This window comes from Chroicocephalus ridibundus, chromosome 6, assembly GCF_963924245.1.
Source record: "Chroicocephalus ridibundus chromosome 6, bChrRid1.1, whole genome shotgun sequence".
NCBI classification, from domain to species: Eukaryota; Metazoa; Chordata; class Aves; order Charadriiformes; family Laridae; genus Chroicocephalus; species Chroicocephalus ridibundus.
Window position 1 is genome coordinate 57,131,095 of NC_086289.1, and position 15,988 is coordinate 57,147,082.

Here is a 15,988-nt window from a genome sequence, read left to right on the forward strand (position 1 = left end):
TTCACTCACTCAGAGAAGGGAACTGAGCTTGGGTCTCTCACTTCTGAAGGGAATGCCTGGATAAGTAGCCACCTGGAACACCATCTCTGGGCCTGATCACCCCAACTGGGGAGACTTACACAATCTGCAACCGATGGGGAGAAGGGCTCTTAGGATAACACAGGCTGTGGAAAAGTTAGCTGATAAGAGAGTACATGAATACGGCCCACGTAACCTTGAAAAGACAAGACAACTTTCTGTCAGTAAATTCAACATAGCAGCTGGGAAAGAAGGAAGGTAAACATAAGGGAAGGAGAAGAGCTCTCCAGGCTAAAGGACAATACTGACAAAGAATAAATAAGTATGAATAAACCTCAGATAAATTCAACCTTGAAACTAGATTTTTCTTTAACCACCTGCTCTGATATAATGGAGGGATGAGAAAATGGCACCAGCTTTGCCACTAGGAACCTTTTGAGTTTTAAGATGACACCTGATAAGCTTATAGATGGGATTAGAGGGGATGGATGGCAGTAGCAGAGGGGTAGACACGATGACCCAGAAGGTCCATCACAGATGCCTGTTTCTGGGTTGCACCAGCACCACTGGAGAGATTTTAGAGATGTAAGCTCTGGGATGGGAGTTTGCTTGTTTGTTTTCCTACAGAGAGCTTGGCTGACATTAGATATGGGCCAGATTTAAAGAAAACCTTTGAATCTAGTGCCTGCAGCACACCACCTATACCCAGATTTTCAAAAGGAGAGAACTAATTTGAAAATTTGATCTCTTATCCAGGCCTATAAAGATCTATGCCATATAGAAATCTGAGTCCTTACGTTTGCTTTGCACCAATTTCCCTAAAAATGGGGACAGAAATGATCATAGAATCATAGAATCATAGAATTGTTGAGGTTGGAAGGGACCTTTAAGATCATCGAGTCCAACCTTTAGCCTACCCTGACAAGAGCCACTTCTAAACCATGTCCCTCAGTGCCCCATCTACCCTTTTTTTAAACACCTCCAGGGATGGTGAATCCACCACCTCCCTGGGCAGCCTATTCCAATGTTTAATAACCCTTTCAGTGAAAAAATGTCTCCTAATATCTAATCTAAACCTCCCCTGACGTAACTTGAACCCGTTTCCCCTCGTCCTATCACTTGTCACCAGGGAGAAGAGGTCAGCCCCCATCTCTCTACAACCTCCTTTCAGGTAGTTGTAGAGGGTGATAAGGTCTCCCCTCAGCCTCCTCTTCTCCAGGCTAAACAACCCCAGCTCCCTCAGTCATTCCTCGTAAGGTTTGTCCTCCAGGCCCCTCACCAGCTTTGTAGCCCTTCTCTGGACACGCTCCAACACCTCAATGTCCCTCCTGTAGCGAGGGGCCCAAAACTGAACGCAGTACTCGAGGTGGGGCCTCACCAGTGCCGAGTACAGGGGGATGATCACTTCCCTAGTCCGGCTCACCACACTATTCCTGATACAGGCTAGGATGCTGTTGGCCTTCTTGGCCACCTGGGCACACTGCTGGCTCATATTCAGCCGGCTGTCAACCAACACTCCCAAGTCCTTTTCTGTCGAGCTGCTTTCAAGCCATTCTGCCCCAATCCTGTAGCACTGCATGGGGTTGTTGTGACCCAAGTGCAGGACCCGGCACTTGGCCTTGTTGAACCTCATACCATTGGTCACAGCCCATCGGTCCAGCCTGTCCAGATTCCTCTGCAGAGCTAACCTACCCTCAAGCAGATCAACACGCCCGCCCAGTTTAGTGTCATCTGCGAACTTACTGAGGGTGCATTCAATCCCTTCATCCAGATCATTGATAAAGATATTAAAGAGAACCGGCCCCAGCACCGAACCCTGGGGGACACCACTTGTGACTGGACACCAACTGGATTTAACTCCATTTACCACCACTCTCTGGGCACGGCCATCCAGCCAGTTTTTTACCCAGCGAAGAGTACACCTGTCCAGGCCATTCCATGATGTCTGTCTTCATAGAGTTGTCAATTCTGTGGTACAGCAACTAATTCCTACTCAATCTACAGTCTACATAGAGTGTAACCTGACCTCTCACGGGTCTGTTAGCTACTACTGTTATTCTAATATAAAACATATATATATATATATATGCATTTAACTATATATACTAATGACTATTTCCCTTTCATAGGTACTCTTCTCATAGAGACAGAATACTCCCAAATCAATTAAAAAGTAAATTCAAATAAATTGTGTAAGTCATAGAAGAAATAAAAATTTTTTTGCTTCAGCAGAGAATACATGGTGGGTCCCCTCGTTCAGTTCCACCTCTACGTGTGGCGTAAGTATTGTAATAACATCAGCACATAGCCCTGCATGAGCGCCAGCTGCCGGCCTCCAGCTCGCCCTCCTGACACATTAGCCTTCAGCTAATGTCAGGAAGTGGTTTTATGATGGTCAAGAGAATTCTGGCCACTGCAGTTAAAATGTTTTTGTCTCGGTGGTTTTTTTTTTTCCTTTCAGTGTGCTCTGCCAGTTTTGGTCCGTCATTTTTTTTGCTTTACCTTGTAAGCTTTCAATTATTAATGTGAAGAGCTTAAATTAGGAATTGTAAAAAACCTCTTAATATTAAGCATTTCCAGGAAAGAATTTATAAAAACCTGCAATGCTTTATATGGATGGTTTGGAAGAGAAGTAATCAACCAACTCCATAAATGTCAAGGGGAGGATTAGCCTTTACTTCTGATGAATCCAATTCAGCAGCCACATTAAAAGGTACCTTTGCATGTGGAACTAAAAGGACTATTTCCTGCTCTAGCAAAGTCTTTGACTTTCTTGTTAGTAGCTGCAAATTTACCTCATGCAAACATCTGACTAAGTATTGTAAAACAAAACACCACCACCCCCCCCCAATCCAAAAGCAAAACCCAAACCACCCTGATCTAAAAAGTTGAAACACCTTTGAAGACCATCTACCTCCTTGCTGAAGTTGCCGGTTTTGGTTGAGTATTTCAGATTAGCAAGTACAAAAAGAGGATTTTCACTTTGATTATTTGTTTGGATGACAAGATTAGAACACTGACTTAGAAAAGCTATTCAGAAGGAGCCTAACTCTGAATGCCACTTACCTTGGCGTGGATATTTTTTGCTGTTCAGTAATGTGAAAGGCTAAAGCAAAACTACATTACCTCAGATGCTCCACACAAGTACAAACAATATGCAAATACAGACAATAAGCACAATATATTTCTTGCCACATTTGGTCAAAAGCCTCCCTAATACGTCTACACTAGCCTGTTTGGTAAGGGTTTGACCGAGGAATTCAAGTCAACCAAAGAACTCCCCTGGAGCAATAGACACTGAAATAATGTCTTGGTTCAAGAGCACTATGTAGTACGTAAGTTACTGCAGTAAATCTGGTCTGTAGGACTGCTCACACACAATCCGTAAGACATTTCTAATTATTTCAAAGGACTTTGGAGCCAGCCGTAAGTCGGGTAGGATCCACTGTACTCTCTAAAGATAGCAGCCTGCATGTTTGGCTTTGTGGCCGCATGAGCCACCTTCACAGGCAGAAGACAGACAGAAGCGGTGCAGTCTGCAGCTGGCTTCCCCTGCGTGCACTAGTAGCACTGTAGAAAAAAAGCTCCTTTGTAGATACTTTGTAAATACTTGACTTACCACTTTTTTTCAGATCTGAATTTAATGCACAGAGCAAAGTTTTTAAAATTAGAGAATTTCTTGAGAAAATACTAGTCTATCTGAGCATAATTACACAACGTTACCGTGTGTCAGTGGGCTGATCTGCGAAGATGAGCTGGGAGCTGCGGGCATCAACGAAGCAGCAGGGCAGTGCCCTCCCTGACCTGGTGTGGTCCTGTTGTGCCCAAGCAAGAAGGGCAGAGTGGGTTGGGTGCTGGTAACAAGGGTCAGCCACCGGTCCTGCGAGCATCAGACAAGTCCGTAGCCATGAGGTAGGTCCAAAGTCACCCGCACCACATCAGGGCTGATCTTGCAGAGAAGCAGCCAAAACCCAGGGCATGGGCAGAGGATGCAGAGCCTGGTGGCGCACTCCGTGTGTATTTGCAACATGATAGCAGGACAGTAGAGGTCTTCAGGTGCTTTTTCTCAGGTTGGTGAGTATATTAGCACTTTCCTGGCGGAAATTAATTGAACTGCAGCAGACAGGCTCGGGCATTCTGGAAAAAGCACAACAATTGCATGAACCTAAATTGGTTTTCTTTCCTTTCTAAAGATAGTTTCTTTTTAAAAACACAAGTAAATTAGTATTACAGCATCTTTTTTCAGTCAGGATGACACAATGGCTCTGGCATTTACAGGAAGCAGAGATACAAGAGACAAGCTCCTGTTTTCCTGTTCATGTGTAAAACCAAAGGAAAGGAAAATATGCAATTATGAGAGATACGTGAACTGCTTCAGAGAGATTTCCATGGGAAGCTCTTGAAAACCCAGTCTTCTTTTGTCATGCAGATATTTCAACACACCCAAACAGTATTAAGCTCTTCATTTGCCCTATAAACAGGGAGAGAGTAATTTCACAGGCTGTCAAATGTAGGAGCAAAGAAAACCAAACTGCTCGTTGAACCAATAGAGGAATGGATTGCGAACATCACCACTGATTTTTGGCCTAATTTTTGCGTCCTCAAGTGATCCAAAACTGTCAGACATTAATATGAGATCACTTCTTGCCAAGCTATTGAAGTAAAACATAAGGAAATCAGAGCTCTTGTTCTCGTACCTGTAGGACAGCAGAAATGTGTGCAAGATTCTTTGGAAGACTGAAACTGCAGTTTATTGAAGTTAATGGGCACCATTAACTAGGCTCCACAAAAGCCAACACACTGCAGAAATCTCTAACGCCCGGAACAGGGAAGCACATACCAGAAATAAGCACGAGAGCACATTCATGTGCACCTACAGCGGATCCACCAACACCGTGAAAAAATTCATTCCTCTCTTAGCATTAGCTACCATTTATTTGCAAGATGGAGGCTTAGCAGAGAAGGGGTTAATTTTCCAGGACTATTTTTGTTTAAAGCAAGTCAGTCAAATGTAGAACTAGCCTCTGACAGAATCTTAGTAGACTCACAATGCATGAAATTTAAATAGAGAAATTTCTCTTGAAAAAAAAATCCCTTGAGTCAAGAGAGGTCATTGTCAGAAACCATAACTAATGTAGCAAAATGGAAGAGCGTCATAGAGAGTGAATGGTCCTTGGCAACTGTTTAATGGTGCTCCTCTGCTGTAGCACTCAAGGCTGACCAGCATTGACTTTGCTCCTGATGTATCACTCCCTTTGGTCTGTCATGACTCCGCCGCTGAGCCCCCTTAGCCTGCGGCAGAGCTAATTGTGATTCATTCACTGGCTCCCAGAAAACAGGCTGGAAAGTTAAATTTTGTTAAAATATTCAGCCTTACCATGGAAGATCTTTTGAGGTAAAGTTCCTCCTTTTCTGCCCCTCTCCTTCCCCTTTGCAAAATGAAAGCCACAGAGAAACAGCAGGCTAATTGAACTTTAAGACACCCAGATCTAAATATGGTTAAATTAACCGGAGCACAGCAGGCAGCGACACGCAGCCGCAGTAGGTCTAAATGGGGAGTTTGCAGCCTGTCGTGCAACACCTTGCCTGCGTCCTGCATGCCCTCAGTCCCTGTTCCAGGACAGTGTCTATGTCACTCTTATGTCTGGAAGGGTGGTGAATGGGAAGAGGTTTCTTTTCTCTAGACTCTTAATTTATATCTTTACAACCTATTTCTAGTGGTTCTAGCCTGACTGGTTTCTCAGCCCAGATCCCGTGAGCATGTTTTGTTCTACATGTGCTGGGTGATGTGCAACCCCAGAATGTGTGAGCATTTCCCCGCTCAAGGCCTGCTTTGTTAGAATAGTTTCCTCCTTGGGTTGTAACACCACCTTTCTTGGAATTCTTTTTTTTTTTTTTTTAAAGTCATCAGGAGGTTGGCTGAAACATGAGTCCTTTTCCCCCTCCCTCCTCCCGGCCATCAGATCACAGACCACCGTGCAACAAACAGGCCCCAGTCCCTAAGGGGAAAGGCCCAGGTGGGACAGGGAATTGGTGTTTTCCCACAACTTTTGTCCTCTACTTTGAATCTCAGAGCAAACAAATGGGCCATCTCCTCACCAAGGAGAAGGAGCTTTTAGGCTACCTGAGGTCTTGCTGGTTCTCAATGGGCAGGTGCCTGTTCAGGTGGATCCATAGCAGGGGCATAGCCCACTTCTGCTGGACGTTCTCATACCCCTATCACCGCCGTGCTGGAGGGGAGTCAGGTTTCAGCAGTGTCTAAGATTCATTTCCAATTACCTGTTTGGACTTCCCCATATATATCCTGGCTCAAGTCCACTAATAATCTGTTCAACACCTTCCTCTTGTCCCTGTATCTCTCCCTCTCTCTCTTTCAATCTTTACCAGAAGGTGCCTTGCCAACCTTCACACAACATGAAAACGTCACAGATCTTATCTAATGAAGTGACTTCCCGTGGCATTCCTTGGACCAGCTGCAGCAGGAGCCCTGATCCCGAACAGAGAAATGGCTCTGAGCGGCACCGCACAGGACCAGAAAGCGAGGCTCAGGGCTGCAGCAGCCTCCGCTCACTCCCAGCCACCACAGTGACACTCAGCTCTGAAACGGAGCGTGGCTGCCTGGAAAGACACCACGCTCGGCTGTGCTTCGCTTGTGGGGGACCGGAGCAGACACTCCAACCTCCCACCTGGGTGAGTAAGAGTTAAACGCTGCGAGGACATTGCAAACTTGTTCCATCCTCTACAGATATTAACAACCACAATGGTTAATCCTAATTGCCAAAGGAGGTAGGCTGTCAGTACTTTGGGGATTTAGAAGGGACTGGGCGCCAAAGTTCCTCAGGCTCCCTTGAAACAGAGAGTCGGTGTTTAAGCTACATGTCTTACAGGGCACATTTCAGGCTGACAGACATGGAGCCAGGGGCAATTCATGTCTGCTTTGCAGGGCTGTCTCCCTTCATCCCTTTGCTCTGCTCCTGTTCACGCAGGTGAAGCCACCCTGTGCACTGGGACCACTGGCAACAGCAGTTTGGGAGAGCAAGGTGGCTTGCTTAGTCACAAACACAATTTGAGCTCCCAGTGCTTCAGAGGCCAGCCAAAAATATCCCATTTTTTCCTCATCTATTTTTTAAGCAGGCATTTCCATTGTCTAGCACATTTTTTTATATGGCCACATAGAACATAAGAAAGTGGGGTGCTTCTGGGTAGCATCTGGTATAAAAAGAAAGAAATCACCACAGGCAGAATGGAGGGAATGCAACAGACTAAAAGAACAAAAAGAGAACATAACAAGAAATGCAGACGACAGATTTGTTTGATGCAATGCAAAAGGAGATGATATGAGAGAAATTCATTGAAAGGAGATGGTAGGATGATGTGGAATGTTTGGTAGCATCTGGAAGATGCAAGAAGAGGAGAGGGAATCGGGACAAGCAGGAAACTCTTGCTTTCAGCAACCGCTATAGGGGAAAAAATAACACCAATGGAGAAAAAGGAGATGCAGCTGCACTGGCACCATATTTCCTTCCCAGACTGGAAGAGCAGCCTTCAAAGTTATTGAGTAAACTTATATTAATAAAAACGTCATAAGCTTTTCTATTTTTATATTGCCAGTTATATTTTTGACTACTAAGATCAAAGATTTTTTCAAAGGCAACGAAGAAAGTTATTTAAAGAACTATTTAAAGACAACCAATTACCAGTAATAGACGTTTTCAAAAAACTGGCTATGGGAAGTAGTCAAATTTGAATCAGAGCAACCTTTCAGCTGAGTTCAGATCACAGCAAGGAATTTCTTAAAGCTGTCTTTTGTTCAATACATTTAAAGACTGTATGTGAATCAGGCATTTGCCAGCTCAGACCTGGGCTTTGCTTTGCAAAACAGAACACACCTTGCCAACACCACTCTTGCAAGGCGTTTGGTAGTTGGCCATATTACAAGAATTTGAGTGCAAAATCACTCCTTGTGCACTGTTATATTTTAGCTTTTATCGCCACTACAAAAGCTTATGAGTTTAACTACCCTTTATCAGCAAACACCAGTCACGATCAAGAATTGTACCTTAACCGGCGGACTTGGTCATTCTTGTTTATTGGTACCTTAATGCAAAAGTATCCCACTAAACCCCACATTGGACATCTCCCTAAGTTCTTTTACTTACATTAAGTATCAGCATCTGGTCCTAAATCAAACAACCGCACACCATAGCACACAAATTGTACTGCCACTGCTCAGTTAACTGCCTTTATTTATTTTCACAAATTGTGCTTTAAAATCTAGATGCCATGAGTTATTCTCATGTCTCTATTGCTTCATTGAAAATTGAGGTTTCACGCTTGGAGTATTAGATCTGTACTCCTTTGCTCCACTCTTAGCCTTGTATATCTGCACAGACTCAAAATGACCACGTCCACAACCTGCTTTGTGGGATGTGTCTTTCCTTGTCAACTCTCTCGTCTTTATGCTTGTTTGTAAAGCTCAGTATAGCTCATTAAACTCAGTGGCACCTGATGTCCATTCAAACACAATGAGGTATTCTGGTGGAACACAGTTTGTTTGGAGGCCTCCAGGAGCTGGATTAAAAAGCACGCCTGAGGTGACAGCATGTTTTTTGTTGCTAACCCTGTCCTGATTCAAATCACAGTGGCAACATTACTCGCCACACCTCCATCCTTTCTTTAGCAGACTAAACCAGAGGGCAGGCTGAAAACCAAAGCTGGTGCATGTCTTGACTCAGTTCTGGGAATCCAAGGTGCGAAAGGGAACCCTGAGCTTTGCTACCTACAAATCCTAATTGTTTTGATACCTAGGAAACTTTCCAGAAAAAAAACGGTTGACTTGTTGGCCTAACATGGTGCTGCTGCTATGACAGAAAGGATATGCATCGGATGAGATAGGATAGTAGGGTGAGTTGTTAGTCTTCTTACTCTGCACTACTGTGTGTCTCTCCTTTCATTAGCTCCTTGCATTAGCACATGCGTATTTCTACTCAGTGAGGACACGAGATGAATTTTAGTTTGCTCGTGCAGTTAGGCCTGCCTGAAAGGCAGAGCAGCTGTAGCCTTGGAGCCAAGGTGGCCACCTCGGGCACACTTTGTTCAGCAAGCATTGGCAGTCTGCCTTCATCTCCCATTTCCCAAAAGGAGCATAAAGGCTTTGGTTTATCTTCAAGGAGGTGAAATTGCAATAAACATAACATGAGGACAAGGGACATGCCACTGGAGCCTTTTGGGCTGAAGTTGGACACTGAACAATTAGGTGTGTTAGAAGTTTATAAAAGAAAATTAATGGAGCCAGTAGGGGGTGGGGGGAAAGGTGTTTCATTATTTCTGGCTTGATGACCCAGCCCGCATCAGTAGTGATTTCTGAACCAGAGAGGTACTTGATACCATAGTACTGAGAATACCACATACGCTATATGCTTACATCCATGTCACAGACTGAAGGTGCGTGTGCCAGGGCTATTCTGCTCATGATGCAAAGCAGCACGAGCAGCTGCACAGGCCCTGCAGCCTCTTTAAAGAGCTCTTTTCAAGCTGGCTTCTCAGGAGTGACAGATCCACAGGAGTTTCTAAGATGACAAAAAGTAGAGATTCACCATGTCCAAAAAAGTTCTGACAGAATATAGTTGAACATCTTTAAGTATCTGAATACACTAAAAATCTGCTATAAAACGTTGTAACTCAGAGACAATGTACCATGAACACAGTGGGTTTTCATGCAAATCCTTAGAACGTTACTTCTCAGTTTATGCATCATTACAGACAGCTTAAAAAGGTTTTACAGAAATATGTTTCAGTCTTGAGATGCTAGTAGTCAACTATTCAAAGAATGATGAGATAGGAGAGCTCTTGCCGCTTTCATGTCATTTAGAGATGACATAAATGATGCCAAACCTTAGAGGGCTTTGGAAGTTAAATAGTTGTCATTAGCAAGATAGGGCAGAAATCTGGTACGGTAAGTGCAAGCTTTACCAACACTTCCTTTATTTCATACAGAAAGGCAGTTGCTATTTCAGCTTAGACAAATCTATTTGCATTAAATACAACAAACTATATTTTTGGGTGGGAAAAACCCAAATAGAAAACTGGCATGCTATTTTTAAAAGTAACAAATACATACAAATGAAAGGGGCAATCCCAGCTCTCAAGGGCCCACAGAGTAAAGATGACGTTACTGAATGAGACCAAAGGTCCCCCTAGCCCGGTACCCTGGGCAGATGCTAAGGTGGGTGACAGCAGATGCGGATACCTTCCCTGGCATTTCCTCCAACCTTGCAGTCCAATTGAGCAATAACATTGCCAATAGCCTACTCCTGCCTTCCCACTGGTGTGTTACTCTATGAATGGTAGCTATAAAAGCATCTGAAGGCACCAGGGACACTAAATCGTCTTAGGAAGCAAGGACAGGATTAATGCACTCATGATGGATGAAGTGATTTTCCCCCCTCAGTGGTATTTCAGGAGCACCTGGCAACTGATCTGGAAGTATAGATAACTGGGGTGCCAAACAGTAGTCTTCTGACACCATCATATTTTTCTTCAAAGCTTATACAGCCTTCTAAGTAGCAGCTCACTTAAGAGCAGAGTAGGGTAGCATTTAGCAGTTTCTGATTATTTCTTCTCCGTTACTTTTACCCACTCTGGACGAAAGTGCTATTGGTCCAGCAAGGAATACAGGCTCCCCAGCAAGGAATACAGGCTTTCTTCACATAATCAATCAGTGGTCCAAGTGCTAATGAAGCTCTCTGCCTTGGTTATGACTGTGGGGCTTCATGCTATTTTATTTCCCCCCCCACACACACGCTGTCACTACAGCACTTGCCACTTCATGCTAAACCTTGTTACTGATTTTCCGGAATATGCCCGGTCCACTGCTTGTGTTTTATTCATGGTTTCTGGAAAATACCTGATGCAGAACTTTGGTCAACAGATTTATTAATATACAAAGGTAGATGGCAAGACTGAAAGCCGGTCTGAATTTATCAAAGCGGAAGGTGGAACAAAAAGATTTCACAGCAAAACGCCACTGACATTTATATTAAAGGGGGGAACAAAGCCCAGATCTGACATTTAAAAATAATGCCACCTGTGTAAAACCTAAAGCTCATTTTTTACAGGCAGTGGGAAAGCTTCAAGGCAACTCCCCTTTTCCCTTTGTTAATTGTGCAGCCTTTCATCATAAAGGATTTACTTTTTTGCCTTTTCACATTCTTTAAAAGTGATATTGAATAGTGGCTATGCAAAAGGCAGTGCAGCAGGAATTAAGTGAGTTGAGAAGATCTCAGCACAGGTAGCAGAGCATCACATTTAATTCCTTTGGTGCTTATTTTAATAACATTTATCACAATGAACTCTTAAGTCATTACAGAGCATGAAATACGCCGTGCCATGCTTTGCCATTTAACATATAATTTATCTCCTCATTGCTGTGACGAAGACATTATTACCTTTTTTTTAATAACTTCTTATCAGGCAGGTTCAGCCACATACTGTTGGTTTTATTTCAAAACTCTGCACAACAGTCATAATCAGGAACTGATGCCTAAATGTTTTTCTTCATTACTAAGAAAAAAAAATCCCAGGCCACATGTCAGAGTCGCTAATCAACAAAGTTACCTGCAGGTGAAAAGCAGGGAAAGGAGATCTCACTTATCAAAGACCTCGTTCCCAGACTTTTTGTCTCTCCTCGTCTGGTTGAATGCTTCACAGAGCCACAGGGTAAAGGAGAAGGGACATTTTTGTAGATGTTAAGGTCAGAAGCGGCCCTCCTCTGCCATACTATATACAAGACAAAGAACTCCATGTCATTTCTGTATCAGACCTACCCATTTGTGACTGAACTACAATGTGTTGTTCAGCTAGACACCTCATCTTGATCTGAAGTGACTGGAGTACTTATTTCATCTCTAAATAAATCACTAATTTCTCTCATTGTGCAAGTGGTGCAAGTACTTTCACTTCCCTTTCGTTTCCAGCTACTGGACTTTGTAGGGGGTGAACAAAGAGCCCTCGGTCAGAAATCTCCTAATGCATAGGCACTTTCAAGCTTCCAGCCTATAAGCCTACCTTGGCAAGTGACAAAGACTGATGGCCTTTAATGTCTCACTGAAAAGTTTGTTTGAAAGTCCTCTGCAGAGGAGAGTGGCGGGCGCTGCTTAATGTTTCTTAAAATGCTGTAATCCCAAGATCACTGTTTTTTAATATTGCTTTTGGTGTGACTCACCCAGGGTTAGCACCAAATGTGCTAGAAGAAGATCTGTACCTCAGCACGCTTTCAATCCACTTATGCAGGGGGAAACGGTGGTGGCAGCAAGAAACAATCAGACCAGAAAATGAAAGTTGAGCAGGAGTCACAGCTCATCAGCTGCTTAGACTTCAAGCATTTTCTAGGCATCCTAAGAGAGGCAAGATTTGAAAAGCGTAACAAATTCAAACACGAGTTCAGAGTGTTGTTATTATTAGTAGCATGTTTGTTCACCTCTTTCCTAATTTTGATGATCACCTTTGCAACAAAGTACAGGCTGAAAAGAACACCACAAACTAGAGAAGCACAACAGAAGCACACTAACATGTCCTAAAACCAGTGATAAAGGCTCAGGAAAACAAGTCAGGTGGCCAGTTCAGCAAAGTGCTCAGTGAGCAGTGGCACTCAAAAACATACCATGCACATAAAAAATAATCAAGAAACAAAAGTCAAAATGGTCACCATGCACTTCACAAAATTTAACTGCCCAGCTGCAACTCTGAACGTCTGTTAACAGGACGGAAAGTTTGGAAGTGCCTTGAAGACAAGGAGCCAGAGCCTGATGCAATGCAGGGTGGATTAGGATAACGGGGGCTAGACTAGACTAGACAGAATGGGGTTCCTCTCTACATCCTCATGAAGTTTTAAGGTATTTTGAAAATAATGAGAAAGCTCTTCTTGATTTCAGCTGCCCTGATTTTAGCTCCAGGTGGTGCAAAGGCATATGGATTCTGATAACTCAAAGTAGACAATTTGTTAGATAAACCAAAAGACATCACCTTGTTGTTCTCTACAGCTAATTTGGTAAAATGCAACTTAAAGGGCTTACTCCATGCATCAGTTTTGGATTTGCATCAGAGCTGAATTAAAAGGCTACAGAACTTCATTAATCTATTGGCTTAGTCACTCATCTAGGAATTGAGTTATTAACGATCAGTTCACAGATTAATTTGCTGTGACACAATTAATAGTTATGAATGTAGGGCAACTATTACACTGCCTTTCTTCTGAGGAACCTCTAGCACCCAAAATGCACAACTGGGCTTGCTCTGTCCCTGCCCAATGGCAGGGAGGACACCAGCAGGGCTCAGCCCCTGCCCAGGGCTCTGCAGTGGGGACAGCCCTTTCTGCTTGGTCCCTGTTCCCTGTGTGGGCTGGGATGTGCTGCACACACGGACCCCCCTCCCTTCCCACCGCCTCCAGCCCCGGGCAGGCCGGCTGGCTCTGCAGCAGGGAACAGGAGTGCACTCTGCGGATGGTTTTTACGTGACCTGCCCCTACCTGGCCTGAGACATTAGCGACCTGGGAACTCCCACTCAGGTGCCAACAGCTCTACAGATATCAGCCCCAAATCCAGCAATCTTACCCGCTTTAGGTAAATCTCAGAAAACAAGGGAGCCATCAGGAGTGTCAGTGGGAGGGAGAAGCATAAATTCTGGATTGAAACTGGTCCGAAATAATTTGCCCGAGACAATACATCAAGCCTTGGACAAAGCCAAACCAGATGCTCTCACTTTCTGATGTGAAGGACCTCAATCAGGACCTCTCACTTACCCCTGCCCATACTTCTGCCCTCAGCTTATGCATGTTCTAGACAGAGGACCCAGGATGCTGCAGTACTATAGCCCATACGGGACAGAGCTACTTTCAGTGAGCCACTTACTCATCTTTCAGCCAGTGAGTAGGATGCTGAAAGCAGCACCCTTTCTGTAACCACCCTGCTGGCAACAGCAGAAAAGTCATTCTTTCATGTGGTCTGCTTGCTGGGGGAAGGAGGGGAGGCAGGTACTTCACAAACGCAGCTTTTCACTCCTATTTCTTTTAGATAGTGCCTTACATCTAAACGCTACTTATGCGGAACAAAGAAGGATGGCAATTCTTCTGATTCAGCAGCCGTTCCAAGTGTGCGGCACCAGGCTTGCGGTGACATGTGTGCTGCCACTGCTGCCCACCCCTAGCAAGAGAGTAAGATAGCCCAGACTGGATTGGTGTGACCCTGGTAAAGGTCAGGGGTTTGCTACAGGCAAAAAAGCAGATGAACAAAAAGATCACCTGGAAGACGAGTGACAGAAGTGACAGTCACGCTGTCACGGGTGCCCAGCAGCCGAGTTACACCATATCACAGTGCCTGAGGCTGTGGCTACGGGGCACAGCGCATGTCCTCTATGCAGCCCAGAAAAGCAGCAGTAGAAACAATTCTTAAAAAACATTCAGTGTGTGGAAATCGCATTTATTTCTCCTCCAACTTGAAACACAATAGGCTCTAAGCACCCCCTTCTTTATCAGCTTTTAAAACCCCCCACCAGACAGATATTTAAGAAATATAAACTTTACTTATAACTCCTTCTATTGGCAACTAAGTGGTTGAAAAAAATAAATCTCCAATATTAGTTTCCTTTTTGCACACTTGTTCTCACTCAAGAGTACTTAGGAAACTATTCTATTTGTCACAGTACAGTAACCCGGCACTTTGGGAATCATAATGTATCATTTCATAGCTTTGGTGGATAAATAGCTGTAATTTTCATTAGTCCTCCTTGAGTAAGCTTTCCTATCGAAACAAGAGACAAGGCAGAGTGTGAGACTCTCTGTCGCTAAAACTATGGCTTTGTATTGCTAACTAGTAAGATATGATAAAATGACAGAAATGAAAATACAGCAAATCAATATATGACCCTGTATGCGAATATTATATACAGCAGAGGAAGGGCTTCATTTATACCAGATGTTCATGATGACTTCGTAGCCTGCTCTACCAGCTGCTCTCTGTGGGGGTCTTAAAAAGACGAGGCCCCAGCTTGTGTCTGTGGGGACAGCACCCTGGGTTCCCACCTGGAGGGCTGCCTCCCTGTCGCAAATTTATTCCAGAAGAAGGAACTGAACTCTCCTCCCTGTGGATGGGAGGGATGGCCGTGCGTCAGAGGTGCAGTTACACAAGTAACAAAGAAGGCAATACTCAGCTGCAGGAAGGAGCAAAATGCTATTAAGCCTGTGTGTGGTGAACATAGGCAGATACCCTCTGTCCAAGAAGGACAGATGTTCTTTTTTCTAAAGCAGTAAAAATGGCAGGAAAATTTCAGTATCTCAATGGCAGGAAAAACTTACAATGTCTCCACGTGCACAGTTTTTCTCAGTTAAAAAGAGCATTAAAATACACAGAAGTGATGTGGAAATTAAACATTGAATAAAAACGTGAGGGACTTGTAAGTTACTTTCGATTGTGGTTGTTTATCGTTTTAATGATTTAGTCCTGCTTTCAGGGTGCAGGTGGACCAGGCAACCTAAGTTATTCCATCCCGCTCTGAACCAGTATTGGAGGTTTGCTTATAAGCATTTTCTACGGCAGCCTTTATCAATCCAGAAAACATCAATGTATGCATATACCGTGCTGGTGACACCTATCAACCATCTGCTAACCCTACACAAAACCACCCTGATGCTAAACGTAAACCAAACCCCACAAACTCAGCAAATGTGAAAAAAAAATTATTAAGTAAAGGCATTTTCTTTCCAGACACGTCTAAAAGCACAGAAAATTAATCCCTCCCCCAGCTGGAGCAGATTTCATCTTGAGCATTTGATATCTGATAGGACACTGTAATTGACAAATTATCATGGAATAATTTTTACCACTAAATATATCTGTATAGATTTCTCAAGTCTTGCTGTGTTTCTAAGGGCATTAATGCAATCTCTTAATAACTCAGCTATCTTTAAACAGAAGGC

The 15,988-nt window shown here is 43.8% G+C and overlaps 1 long non-coding RNA gene across 1 annotated transcript in view; it reads right to left on the minus strand.

The window, feature by feature from the left end:
• Positions 1-4,024: 4,024 nt before the first annotated feature.
• The window catches only part of LOC134516822 (uncharacterized), a 102,344-nt gene continuing 90,380 nt past the window's right edge, over positions 4,025-15,988 (minus strand). Inside the window, exon 3 of the long non-coding RNA XR_010071457.1 lies at positions 4,025-4,155. This is a non-coding gene — a long non-coding RNA (uncharacterized LOC134516822). The remainder of the gene's footprint in view (positions 4,156-15,988) is intronic.